The 14,424-nt window shown below is 46.3% G+C and overlaps 1 pseudogene; it reads right to left on the reverse strand.

The window, feature by feature from the left end:
* Positions 1-318: 318 nt before the first annotated feature.
* Positions 319-14,424, reverse strand: part of LOC125304778 — a 49,428-nt pseudogene continuing 35,322 nt past the window's right edge.

Genomic DNA, 14,424 nt, shown 5'->3' on the forward strand with positions numbered 1-14,424 from the left:
CAAGTTACAAGCAGGTAACCTTTGTCCTTGTGTTGCCCTTGGCATGTGGGAAACTGCTGTGCCACCAAGCATCAAAAACATACGCATGATAATATATCATACTGAGCAAAATGTCATCAATCAAATGTGCACAGATCTGCAAATGCATGCGAGTCTATTCTTCAGAGAGAGACAGAGGGGAGAAAGATAGACAGAGTGCAAGAGAGGAAGAGAGAAACTGAGAGAGAGTGAAAAAAAGAGTGACAAGGAAAACAGTGAAAGAGAAAAACAAGATAAAAAGAAGAATATAGATAGAAAAATAGATAGATAGATAGATGGACAGATCAGACAGATAGAGAGAGAGAATACATTGCTAGTACTGATGGCTGCATTGGCTCACAGTCCTCCACATGTGCTGATAGTGGTTTGAGGTTTGAGAGCCATCATCATCATCATCATCTGAAATGCCCACTCAGCCCAGTCCATGCCAGCTCTCGTTTGCAGGCACACGGCCGCAGATCAGCAAGACGGGCGAGGTGGGGGGCGGGTAGGGGGAGGGGCTCTGCCAGGGGGGGAAACCTGAGGGGGGGGCGGCAGGCTTCCGATTGGCGACGGCGGTGCTGGGGGCGGTGGAAGGCAGGCCGAGGTGGGAGGGAGCTCTCTGATTGGTGGAGGTGTGTAAGGGGGTGGGGTGATGGTGTTTGGGGGAGGCGTGGAGGGTAAGGGGGGGAGGGTGGAAGTGGGCGTCGGTGGGGTGCAGGGGCTTGGGGGCAGCTTGCCCTGGGGGGCAGGGGGGCTGTAGGCGTGGGGGAGGGTGTAGACCGGGGTGGAGGGGTGGTTGTAGACCACCGGATAGCGAGGTGGAGGGTAGCTCTTCACCCTGCTGAAACTGATGCAGCGACCCTGCAAGAGAACACAAAGAGGAGACAGGTCAACATCTTCTACCCATTAACCAGAACCTACATCTCTTACCCATTAACCAGAACCTACTAGTACACTAGCCATTGCCATCTAGTGTACAGGTGTTCACTGGTGTACTAGCCATTATTATCCATTAACAAGTAGTCCACTAGAGCACTAGCCATTACTGTCCATTAACCAGAAGTCTACTAGTCCACTAGCTACTTATTAACCAGAAGCCTACTAGTTCACTAGCTACTCATTAACCAGAAGCCCACTAGTCCACTAGCTACTCATTAACCAGAAGCCCACTAGTCCACTAGCTACTCATTAACCAGAAAGCCCACTAGTCCACTACCCATTGCCATCTACTGACTTGTCCGCTTCCACACTTGCCCCCACTGTCCACTAATCAGCACTTCACCAGTGCAGTAGTCATTACTGTCTGTTTACCAGGAGTCCACTAATATGCTAAACATCATGTCCGTCCACTGACTAGAAGTCCACTGGTTAGTACAATATGGACCAGTGTTGTAGTCAAGTCACTATGCCTTGAGTCCGAGTCCAGGTTCGAGTCTACAGTATTCAAGTCCGAGTCAAGTCCAAGTCATTAAAAAAAAGCCTAATGCCTAATGACAATAAAAAAAAAAGGCGAGTCCTCGTCTCAATTTCCGAGTTTGCATGGTCTGAATGTACGAGTCCGAGTCCAAGTTCGAGTCATTCAGTGCTCAAGTCCAAGTCAAGTCACGAGTCTCTAAATTTAGCTCATGACTCGGACTCGAGTCCGAGTCCTGGACTCAAGTACTACAACACTGATATGGACTGACTGACTAACATTTCTCCACGATTATCAGCTAGCTTGCTGGCAAATAAGCCAAGCTGAGCAGCAAAGGATCATCATCTACATCACCACACCTAGATCATCACATCATCGTGATAGGGATTTTTTTGTGATAAAGCACAACTTTGTCATTCAAAGCTTATTATTTCATGGACCCCTTAGGCATGGGTAATGGACCCAACTGAGAACCACTGCACTAGTACACAAACCATTACATCCATCATTTTACTAGAAGTCCACTGGTTAGTAAGTGGGTTAAATGCAGACAAACAATAAATCTTGCACCGACGTCAGTCAGAATTTTCCGACGATGAGTTTCATAATTGTGGTTGAGCTTTACAGACGCCCTTCAGTGTAGGCAGTACCTCTTTTTAAGTAGTTTACAGTAGGCAGTAAGTAGGGCCTCTGTTTAGTAGTAGTTTACAGCTGACACGTTATAAATTGCGATCTCATTGGGATTATAAATCTTTTCTGTTGTGGGGAAAACATCCCCCCTTCCTCTTGACACTGGCTGCTCTGTCTGTTTCCTTTTCTCTCTTTCTCTTAAGTACATCCCTGTGTCTGTGCTCGGCTAGCCCAGGGGAGGGGGTGCAGGCTAGGCTAGCCCAGCCCTGAGCCTTAATGTCTTTAGCAGACAGGAGAGCACATTCCAGGAGGTGGAGGCAACGTGAGTGTTCAGTGTGGCTGTGGGCCTCAGAGTCGCCATGCAGAGAGGACCGTACCGCACTGTCCAGCATCACCACTATCACCGATAATCATGGACCGTACACTCGCTAATACACACATCCATTTCAGGCTACTACACGCTAGCCCAGCTCACTTAACCACTATACCACCACCGACCCACACACACACACACCACCACTGCCACACACCCAGCTCCCACAATGCACTACCACTGCCCCCCCACACACACACACACTACTGCACACTAGACCAGCTCCTTAACCACTACACTACCACTGCCCCACACACACACACACTACTGCATGCTAGACCAGCTCCTTAACCACTACACTACCACTGCCCCCACACACACACACACACACACACACACACACTACTGCATGCTAGACCAGCTCCTTAACCACTACACTACCACCACCCCTCTCTGCCACTACCTGTGTCTCTCTCTATCTTCCTCCCGCTCTCTCTCTTTCTGTCTTTGTCTCTCCCACTGTCTCCTTCTGTCTCTGTCCATACTTCCTCTACTGCCATAACTTCTTTCACATACAGCCTTATGTGCCGTCATGGAAAGGCTTGATTAGTGTTTCAAGACAGTGTTTTTAAAGTGTTACAAAGTGTTTTTAACCTCTCTCTCTACCTTCACCACTGTTTCCTCATCTATCTCTTTCTCTACCTCCACCACTGTCTTCTCTCTCTTTCTCTACCTCCACCTCTGTCTCCTTCTTACTCTTTCTCTCCTTTCACCTCTGTTGCTCTCTCTCTCTCTTTCTCTCTCTCCGTCTGTCGGCGTGCCCTTATTAAAAGCAGCTGATGTTTAATGCCAGCTCTCTCTCCAAAGCAAGAGATTTTCCACTGGCTTTGAAATGTGGGACAGGGGGATTGTGGGAAGGATTTGGAGACAGAAGGGGCACACATTCTCCACAAAGTGCATGCTGGGGGATTTGGAGACAGAACGGGCACACATTCTCCACAAAGTGCATGCTGGGGGATTTGGAGACAGAACGGGCACACATTCTCCAAAGTGCATGCTGGGAGGCAGACAACCTTGGGACAGGCGCGTGTGCGGTGCCACTTTGGCAGCGTTAGGCGTCAAACTGATGCAAACTAAAGAGTCTCAGCAGCTCAGAAACACCATGAGGGAGGAGGGCATAACGGGGAGAGCAGGGGAGGCAAACTGACCCAAGAAACAGCAGTAAAGCCGGCAGTCGTCCTGCCCTGTCCTCCTCCCCTCTCCTCCTCCTCCCCCTCCTCCTCCTCCTCCTCTCCTCTCCTCCTCCTCCTCCTCCCTCTCTTCCCTCCTCCCCTCCTCCTCTCCTCCCTCTCCTCCTCCTCCTCCCCTCTCCCCTCCCTCCTCCTCCTCCCCTCTCCTCCTCCTCCCCTCCTCCTCCTCCCTCTCCCCCCTCCCTCCTCCTCCTCCTCCTCTCCCCCTCCCTCCTCCCCTCCCTCCTCCTCCTCCTCCTCCTCCCCTCCCCTCCTCCTCCTCCCCTCTCCTCCTCCTCCTCCTCCCTCTCCTCCTCCCCCCTCCTCTCCCTCCTCCTCCTCCTCCCTCTCCTCCTCTTCTCCCCCCACCTTCCTCCTTCTCCTCCTCCCCTGTTCTCTCCATCTGTATCTGAGCTCAGACGTCAGACGGTGAGACGTGCCAACGGGTCGCCTGCTTTCCTGCCTTTGGGATGAATCTACTTTTCCATTGTCAATAAACAACAGCCATTGTGTGCCTTATTGTGTCCCTCAAGCTGATGTGCTGTGAAACCCACAAAGATTCCTGGCTGTGTGTGTGTGTGTTGTGGCTGGGATGTTATTTATAGTGACTGGATGGTATGAGGCAGTAACCAGCGACCATGTGTGTGTGTGTGTGTGTGTGTGTGTGTTTGTGAGAGAGAGAGTCCATGTAGGATAATGAGAGAAACACTGTAAGCGAGATTCATCATTGTTATTATTTTTTGAAATAGAGATGGACTGCAAACTAACACTGTGAGATTTATCATTGTAATTATTGTTTTTTTTTTTTTTTAAATAGAGATGGACTGCAAACTAACCCAAATGACGGGTGGAGTTGTCCATGACAGAATGAGATGAGAAGAAAGATAAACAAGAGGAGTGGGAGGAGGAGGAAGATGAGGAGGAGGAGGAAGAAGAGGTGGAGGAGGAGGAGAAAGAGGAGGGTGATGAGGAAGATGAGGAGGAGGAGGAAGAAGAGGTGGAGGAGGAGGAAGAAGAAGGAGGGAGGAGGGAGGAACCCAGATCCAGTGGGGACTATGGAGACTGTCTGCACAGCAACAGGAGATTGGGTTGGACTATCAGCCGAAGAATGAGGAATTGATTTCAGATCAGTCATATCAGCCTCTCGTCCTCTCTTTTCTTTGAAGGGTTGAAGTGGAGGATCTTTGCTCTTACCTTCTCCCCAGGCTGCGGTCTCATCACTGACACTCTGTCATAGCCTCTTCTTAGCCAAACCCAGAGCGTGATCTTACCCTGCAAAAATGACATGCCATAAGACACACAAACACACATTCACATTCCACATTCTTAGTTCTCTTGCATCTCCTTTCTCTCTAGTTCTTCTCTCCTGGTTCTCCCGCTTTCTCTGGTTCTCTTGCGCATCTCCTGGTTTTCCCCGCTTCGGGATAGTAAGGAACAGAGTGAGAGTGTGAGGACAGACTTCATTTTCAGTCATCAGATTTCCGTTGCAGGAAGAACTGCCCCACAAGGCAAGCTCGCCACAGTAGTTCACTCTCCCAACTTTGACAGCACCCTTTTCCCTTGTCAAGTAACAGAATAAAATAGCCTTTCCGAATCTGTGAATAGCATCATAATAACTTGCCTTTCTTTTTGCACTCTCCTCATTATCACTGTATAGAAAACATAGGGAGTATAGAATGAACACCCCTGGTAATTATAATAATGTGTGTGACATTCATCAAAATCAGTAATCATAGGTGCCTTGGGCGTTTTCGTCTGACCTTTGGTGTGCCTTGGTGTTTTCATTGGACCTTTGTGTGCCTTGGCGTTATTATTAGTTGGACAGATTACCAGTCCAACCACTCTAAACACCCGGCGATGGTGTGAAGGAGCAGCTATTTTACTGAAACCCTGGTATCAAGCTGCTGTCCCAGCTGTGTGTGTATGTGTGTGTGTGTGTGTGTGTGTGAGTGCGTGCATGTATGCGTGCGTGCATGTGTATGTGTGTGTGCGTGCGTGTGGATGTGTGCGTGTGTGTGTGTGAGTGCGTGCATGTGTGTGAGTGCGTGCATGTGTGTGTGCTTAATCTGCGGGTGCGTTATGTTAATGACTTTTCCTCTCAGTACAGCGGTGGCACTAGGCGAGGATTTCAACATACTTAAGTTTTGTACGATGAAAGCACCAGAGAAAGTGTGATGCCACGTGTACACATCCACTGAAGAGAAAGAGGAGGAGAGAGAGAGGAGGGGGAGAGAGGGAGAGAGAGAGAGAGAGTCCATGTGGTGGGATAACAGGAGAAACACTGTAAGCGAGATTCATCATTGTTATTATTTTTGAAATAGAGATGGACTGCAAACCAACACTGTAGATTTCCATCATTGTACTATTGTTATTTTTTTTTTAAATAGGATGGACTGCAAACTAACCCAAATGACGGGTGGAGTTGTCCATACAGACAGAATGAGATGAGAAGAAAGATAAACAAGAGGAGTGGGAGGAGGAGGAAGATGAGGAGGAGGAGGAAGAAGAGGTGGAGGAGGAGGAGAAAGAGGAGGGTGATGAGGAGGAGGAAGAAGAGGTGGAGGAGGAGGAAGAGAAGGAGGAGGAGGAGGAGAGGCCCAGACCGGGCGGGGACTATGGAGACTGTCTGCACAGCAACAGGAGATTGGGTTGGACTATCAGCCGAAGAATGAGGAATTGATTTCAGATCAGTCATATCAGCCTCTCGTCCTCTCTTTTCTTTGAAGGGTTGAAGTGGAGGATCTTTGCTCTTACCTTCTCCCCAGGCTGCGGTCTCATCACTGACACTCTGTCATAGCCTCTTCTTAGCCAAACCCAGAGAGCGTCGATCTTACCCTGCAAAAAATGACATGCCCATAAGACACAAACACACACACATTCACATTCTTAGCAGCATCCTTTCTCTGCTTCTCTGACGCTTCTTTGTTCATATGCAGGATAGTAAGGAACAGAGTGAGAGTGTGAGGACAGACTTCATTTTCAGTCATCAGATTTCACGTTGCGGGAAGAACTGCCCCACAAGGCAAGCTCGCCACAGTAGTTCACTCTCCCAACTTTGACAGCACCCTTTTCCCTTGTCAAGTAACAGAATAAAATAGCCTTTCCGAATCTGTGAATAGCATCATAATAACTTGGCTTTCTTTTGCACTCTCCTCATTATCACTGTATAGAAAACATAGGGGCGTGTAAGAATGAACACCCCTGGTAATTATAATAATGTGTGTGACATTCATCAAAATCAGTAATCATAGGTGCCTTGGCGTTTTCGTCTGACCTTTGGTGTGCCTTGGTGTTTTCATTGGACCTTTGGTGTGCCTTGGCGTTATTATTAATTGGACAGATGACCAGTCCAGCCACTCTAAACACCGACGTATGGTGTGAAGGAGCAGCTATTTTTACTGAAACCCCACTGCTATCCGAGCTGCTGTGTGTGTGTGTGAGTGCGTGCATGTGTGTGTGTGTGTGCGTGCGTGTGTGTGTGTGCGTGTGTGTGTGTGAGTGCGTGCATGTGTGTGTGAGTGCGTGCATGTGTGTGTGCTTGCATGCGGGTGCGTTATGTTAATGACTTTTCCTCTCAGTACAGCGGTGGCACTAGACGAGGATTTCAACATACTTAAGTTTTGTGACGCATGAAAGCACCAGAAAGTGTGATGCCACGTGTACACATCCACTGAAGAGAAAGAGTGAGTGAGAGAGAGGAGGGGGAGAGAGAGGGAGAGAGAGAGAGAGAGTGAAGAGGAGAGAGGGAGGGAAAGAGAGAGAGAGAAAGAGAAGAGGAGAGAGGGAGGGAGGACAAAAAGTGAAAGAATTTTGTTTTGTTGTGAGAGGCGCCCTTTGTGGGGGGGTCAGCCTAGCGCACGTCTGGTTCAGATTACCTTCTCCAGCTGACTGGGACGTTATGAAACAATGCATTAACCCATGCCTGAGCATAGCAAGGCAGTGGTGCACACACAAACACACGCGTGCACGCACACATACACACACATCACACACACACACACACAAACCACAGTGCCATCAAATTTCCATTACATCATCCAACAGTATAACACACACCACCAATCACATCACACTCATCTCCCTGCACATACGTATTAGTAGTATCACTGGTGTGTGTGTGTGTGTGGCAGCAGTGGTGGCCCAGAAGCGTGCTATTCTTGTGTGTGAGATTGCATATTTAGTGACCTCTCAGGCAAAGCATGCTGCACAGGTGGATAATGTCTGGCCAGATCGGAGCTTGCAAAGCCATGTCATAGCACTGGCGCGGTGTGGTCTCTTATGATAAGGAGAGCATAACAATAAGGCTACGCTTGAACTTCGCCAGATGTTGCACGGTGTGGTCTCTTATGATAAGGAGAGCATAACAATAAGGCTACACTTGAGCTTCGCCAGATGTTGCACGCAGGGTAGGAATTTCACGGCGGCGTTGGCCGTGACGCCCCTTTCAGAATCAGAGGTTTACAGGCCACGGTGGCCTTGGTGCCCCCTTCTTTCAATATTCTGCTTTGCGTCCTACTAATAGCGATATATATTTAGCCTATGGCCTGTCAAAACAATCTTAGCATTCACAGCGCAAATTACGCAGTGGAGAAAGTTAGCGCAAGAAAGAAAGTGCATCCAAATTCACCCATTCTTCTCAGTTGAACTAAGTAGCCTACTCATCACACAGACATCACAAGTAAAGAGCTTTTTCTCAGCTTTTAAACGATACAGCTGCCAATTGCTGTGGTGAACGGTTCGCGAGAAAAGTAAATAATATCATTCAATTTAATCATAAATTCTATAGAAGGTTTTGCGTCCATCTCCTTAACAACAACGCATTCATCTCTGGCGGAATACTTCACGAACCCCTCAAGGTTTAACACATGACAAACCATATATCAGAATAAACAGCAGACCTTACCGAACACAAAGGTGTAAAGCAGTCCCCTGTACAGTTAGCCGTTCCAGAGTAATCCTGTTTTTAATTTGCAGTAAATTTCAACATACATGGATGTCTCCAAATGTGGGCTTTAAGTTTTACACTGTTTTGTTTGTTCCACATTATTTTATAACGGGCCAAATGCTAAATAAATATTACAAATATCGCCTAGATATCAGTAAATCAGAGGACAACTGACTAAGAGTTTGTGAAAGTAGCCTTAATGATCACAAAATGCTAAGCATGCATCTAGGCTATTTGACTTTCTTAAAGAAACTGAGCTGTGCTTAAATTGTTCAATACATGATGATTTCATAACAGGCCAAATATCAAATAAATATATATAAAATATAGCCTAGATATCTGCAAATATTAGATGATCAGATGATTTACAGTTATATGTAATGTGTCATGTTTCATTTTTTTGTAATGTTTCATACAGTGATGCAGGTCTACTGCAGTGAATAGGCTAAATACAACTTTGATCATTTTTATAGCCTACTACTGTATAGTTAACGTTGGCCTTAGTGCCCTGACATGTGGCCTTTGTGCCCTCCACCAAATATGCCCAACTGAAGGCCAAGTGGCCTTGCCCCCAGAATGTTGAAATTCCAAGCCTGGTTGCACGGTCTTCTTCTGATAAGAAGAGAATAACAATAAAGCGCTTGTCAGCCAAGAATTAAGAAATGAATATCCATCTGTGTGTCCATCTGTGTGTCCAGTGTGTAGAGAAGCCCTTTCCCATTTTGTGATCTACACACAACATGGGCTGTTTTACACACAACATGGGCTTTTTTACACACAACATGGGCTGTTTTTCGCACAACATGGGCTGTTTTACGCACAACATGGGCTGTTCCGCAAACAAATGAATGAGGGGATGATCTGCATGTCCGTTCACCAAAACTATGGCTTTGCTAACCCATTGGCACACAACTAGATGTACAAACAACTAGATGTGCCTCGGAGCAAAATATGACTGCCGCCCAGTCCAGCACATGTTTTCCACAAAAATAAGTCACGCTGAAAGGCATATGATTCTAACTGTCTCACTGAATTGCATTATGCACACTCAATTCTCACTGGTATCTGCTAGACAACAAGTACCAAAACATGATTAGTTCATAGATTACACATGTAATATACATTTTATACAACCCCTACCCCCATCTTGCCTGTTCATAATTCACAGAAATTCTTTGAATTGTGTGCATGTGTGTGTACATGTTTATGTTTATGTGTGTGTGGGGTGAGGTGTGGCGTGCGTGCATGTGTGTTTTGCCTGTTTATGTGCCTGTGTGTGTGCATGTGCATGCATGATATATGTCTGGTGTGAGCATGTGTCACAATGAGGGATTACTGTGAATGTATGTGTGTATGTGTGTATCTGTTTATTTAACATGTGTGCATATGGAATGGGTTTACATGATCCTGAGGCAAACATAATGAAAAAAAATTGGTCATCCTAGGCCCTACCCTCCTTTTCGGGGGGGGTCCAGTCCAGCAGGGGGGGGGCTACAGAGCCCACCAAGTTAAAAAAATCTCCGCCCACAGTATCCTTTGGGAATCCTGACCTGAAATTTGGGACATGCTTAAAAGAAAAAAAAAAAAAAAAATCTGACTAAACCTATATGAGCGGGCGCTTGTGGTGGTCATAATAATATCATTCCTACTTTTAAGCTCACTAATGCCCGACCCCTAAATGTTACCAATCCACTGGGAATTCAATTCATATTGTGTGGAGGTACACACACCTTGAGTGAGTGTGTGTGTGTGTGTGTGTGTGTCCCGTATGTGTTTTTTGTGTGTGTAATGTTCCAAGCAAGGAGGAACACATACCTTGGATTGATGAGTACCATTATTTTAGCGAGCCGGTGGCTGTGGCAGCCGCTGTTGAGGGTGCAGGTGAAATACTGAAGGACCCTGGCAGCTTCATTCTTCGCCAACTCAACCGCTCCTTCCTCAGTAGAGCCCTTATCTCCCCAGCGCACCTGTCCGAGAGTGTGTGTGTGTGTTTGAGAGAGAGAGAGAGAGAGAGACAGTGACAGTGAATTTGCATGAAATTAAAGAAATGAAACATGACAATGGAATATATGTGTGTGTGTGTGTGTGTGTATGTTTGTGTGTGTGTGTGTGAGAGAGAGAATATTAATTAATAATAAAATGTTAATAATTAATAATAAAATATTAATATTAATTGAATATTAATTTATCTTTGTCTATGTCTGTGTCTGTGTCTGTGTGTGTGTGTGTGTGTGTTTGTTTGTGTGAGAAACTGTAAGTTGTGGTGTTAAATCACACCTCCATTCGTTTAATGCCACCAACCCCTCGTCCTCCATAATAAGACGCGTCCACTGTGGGCCAGTTCTTTTTGGGGTAGGCACCGTCTTCATCATCCTGACCGAGGGGCAGAGGAGGAGGCAGGGAATGATGGAGAGAGAGAGAGAGGGTGGAGAAAGAGAGAGAGAGAAGAAAGAGAGAGATGAGGGCAACGGAGAGAGAGAGAGAGAGAGAGAGAGAGAGAGAGAGGGTGAAGAAAGAGAGAGTACCAATATAGTTTTGGAGCTTAAAAAATGCAGCTATGTAATATAAAATGTTAGAGCAGCAGGTTGCTAGAGCAGGTTAGAGCAGGATATAGCAGATTAGAGCAGGCTGTTGAGTTCAAAGTGACTGAGCGTACCTCTCCCGAAATCTGAAATCTCCTACTGTAGGCTTTAGACATTACACTACAAAGGCTTCCTGCTGTTTGACAAAAGCAGCCTCAATAATGGACCCAATAAGGAAGTAATTTCTCCTTTTACAAACACACACACAGACGCAGACACACACACACACACACACACACACACACAGACACACAGACACACACACAGACACAGACATAGTCCAAAAATCAAGTCAAGCTCTGTGATGTGAGGTTCAAAGGTTTGACTCAGAGTCTGAGCCTCTGGGTCATCTAGGTTCAGTGGGATGCCATCCATGTCAGACAGAGTAGACACACACAGCTGCTTTGACAAACAAGCCCCTGTCCAAGACCACTGGCCTAATAGGCCCTGCTATTGTAGCCCCTGTCCAAGACCACTGGCCTATAGGTCCTGCTATTGGAGCCCTGTCCAAGACCACTGGCCTATAGGCCCTGCTATTGGAGGTTACTCTTGTGCAATAAAGGTTAGACTGGAGCTGGATCACAGAAGCACAGAGATTTGCAGCGTTTCTGATGGCTGGCGGGAGGACCCTGTTATTAAGAGTTAAGCTTGTGCAATAACACACACAGACACACACACACACACACACACACACACACACACATAAGTATATAAGTATATGCAGAGCTGAGCTGATGGAGGAGGAATGTAAGTGAAAAGAGTACATAAGTAAATTAAGTTTTGCTCCAACTGAATGCATTTAAAATATGTATAAATGCAGATGCTTATTTCCTGTTTTTTCCTGTTTTATACTTTGTGGCAATGAAGAGAGTAGAACTTGGTGAAAGAAAGCGAGAGAGAGAGAGAGAGAGAGAGAGAAAGAAAGTCTGTAAACAGGCAGAGAGCTGATCTTGTGATTTTCTCTTTTAGCCTGAAGCTTTTCTGAGAAAAACGACACATAGCTTCATCATTGTGGAATTCCGTAATGAAAAACTGAAACCTTCCTTTCCATCTGCTTCAGTAGTCAGGAGGTGTCTGTTGCAGCCAACAGCCCTCAGACTCCGATGGGCACACACACACACACACACACACACACACACACACACAAGCTCTAATCACTGTCTGTGCCAGCTTTAATGCTTGCCCACCCGGTCCTTTCTGCTTCTCTGGCTATTCCAGCTTTGATGATGGTGGCTGTGCTGTGCCCGTCCTAATTCCAGCTGCGCCGAATCGGACGATCACTTTGCCAGCAGCTCTGATGAATACCTTGCCTGTCAGATCATTTCCTGTCTCTTATGTAATGGGGCACAGTTTTATTTTCTAACTCTCGCCCTGAGTTGCCAAAACCTTTTCAGCTTTGCGAGCAAAGGAGAGTGACAGGATAATATCGTAAAGGGAAAATGAGCGGCCGCCTTCTCAGCACAAGACAAAAGGTGAGTTCTGACATTGACAGATAGGGGAACAAAAAAACGCAGAAGAGTCAGATGAGTTGTGTCATTTCTTACCGAACTGTCTTCCATAACTGGTGGTGGGGCCTCGTGAATGATCTGCTCTTAACAGAAGAGGGAGAAACAGAACACTCTAGTCAGCCCTATGATGGAGACAGCAGAAATTAGAGAAGAGGGAAGAGAAGAGAGGAAGAGAAAAGAAGAGGGGAGGAGAGAAGAGAAGAAGAGAGAAGATAAGAGAAGAGGGGAAGAGGAGAAGAGAGGGGAGGAGAGAAGAGGGGAGAAGAGAAGAGGGGAAGAGAAGAGAAGAGGGGAAGAGAGGGAAGAGGAGAAGAGAGAGGAGGAGAGAAGAGGGGAAGAGAGAAGATAAGAGAAGAGGGGAAGAGGAGAAGAGAGGGGAGGAGAGAAGAGAAAAGAAGACAAAAGTAGAATCTGCGCAAACAAAGACTAAAAGTGAGACATACAAGACTAAAATAGACAAGAACAGACAAGAGACTTGGGCTTGACTTTTATGTTTACGTTTCTGTTATTACCACTGCAAAGTGTACAAGAGTAGGCTAAGAGACATACTAAAACCCAAGACCGAGAAGAGAAGGGAGCATTGACACGAACGAACCATCACTCTCTGCATCCAGAGACCATTTAGCTAGTTAGCATGTGATATCCAGGGACCATTAGCTAGTTAGCGTACAGAATCATCCATGACCATTAGTTAGTTAGCGTGTGAGATCCAGGGACCATTAGCTAGTTAGTGTACAGAATCATCCAAGACCATTATCTAGTCAGGGTGTGAGATCCAGAGATCATTTAGCTAGTTAGCGTACAGAATCATTCATGACCATTAGCTAGTCAGTGTGTGAGATCCAGAAACCATTTAGCTAGTTAGTGTACAGAATCAACCATGACCATTAGCTAGTCAGCCGGCGTGGCCCTTTGTTCTCCTTTTTCAAAAAAGATTTATTCATGAGCTTTTTGAGCCTTTGTGGACAAGACGGTGGAGAATACACAGGTGAGTGGGAGAGAGAGACAGGGTGGAGTGGGACAGAGAAGCGACCTCTGGCCAGATTTGAGCCTGGACCCGCAGGTAGTATGCTGGTGCTTGCACCACACCTCCCCTTGACCTCCCTTTAACCAGGGTAACTCTCAAACCTGCTAGCCCAGCTCCTTAAACGTTACGCTACCACTGTCTAGCTCTCAAACCTGCTAGCCCAGGACCTTAACCCAATTTCACAAATGCTTTCAAATGTTGGAATAGGCTACATCACCTCTAGGCCTACTGGGCTTATATACCCATTGTCATATAACATTGTTAAGCCATATTCCATCATACATGCAGGTGTCTGAATTGATTCTGCTATGGTTATTTTATCGTTTGTATTGTAACGTTATTCAGCCTAACTTTTCGGACACCATGTTCATTTAATCTATTCTCTATATCACTCATATATACCGCTCCCTCGTTATTAAAAACAGTAAACGGAACAAAAGTTTGGTAGGAACCATACAGTCTATGGTAGGAACTGAACTTCACATTGGTTTTGCTCTCTCAACTGTGTACACCTCATTTTTAATTTGGTTGCCGGTCGTTTGCCGCTGAACCGCATCATAGCTTCATTGCCATAAAGTTTCAACTTTCTGATTGACGCTCTGGTCGCACTACATGTCCAAAACGGCCAAAATATGACTGTAGGTACACGCTGCCGCCGACTTGTCAAAAAGTATGGTGAAGCTTTTGACGCTTTGGCCGCTCTGACGAGGCAGCATTCTACATTGTTTGTCGTTTGCCGCTGAACTGCGTCATAG

Source organism: Alosa alosa, chromosome 12 (genome assembly GCF_017589495.1).
Source record: "Alosa alosa isolate M-15738 ecotype Scorff River chromosome 12, AALO_Geno_1.1, whole genome shotgun sequence".
Classification (NCBI taxonomy): Eukaryota; Metazoa; Chordata; class Actinopteri; order Clupeiformes; family Clupeidae; genus Alosa; species Alosa alosa.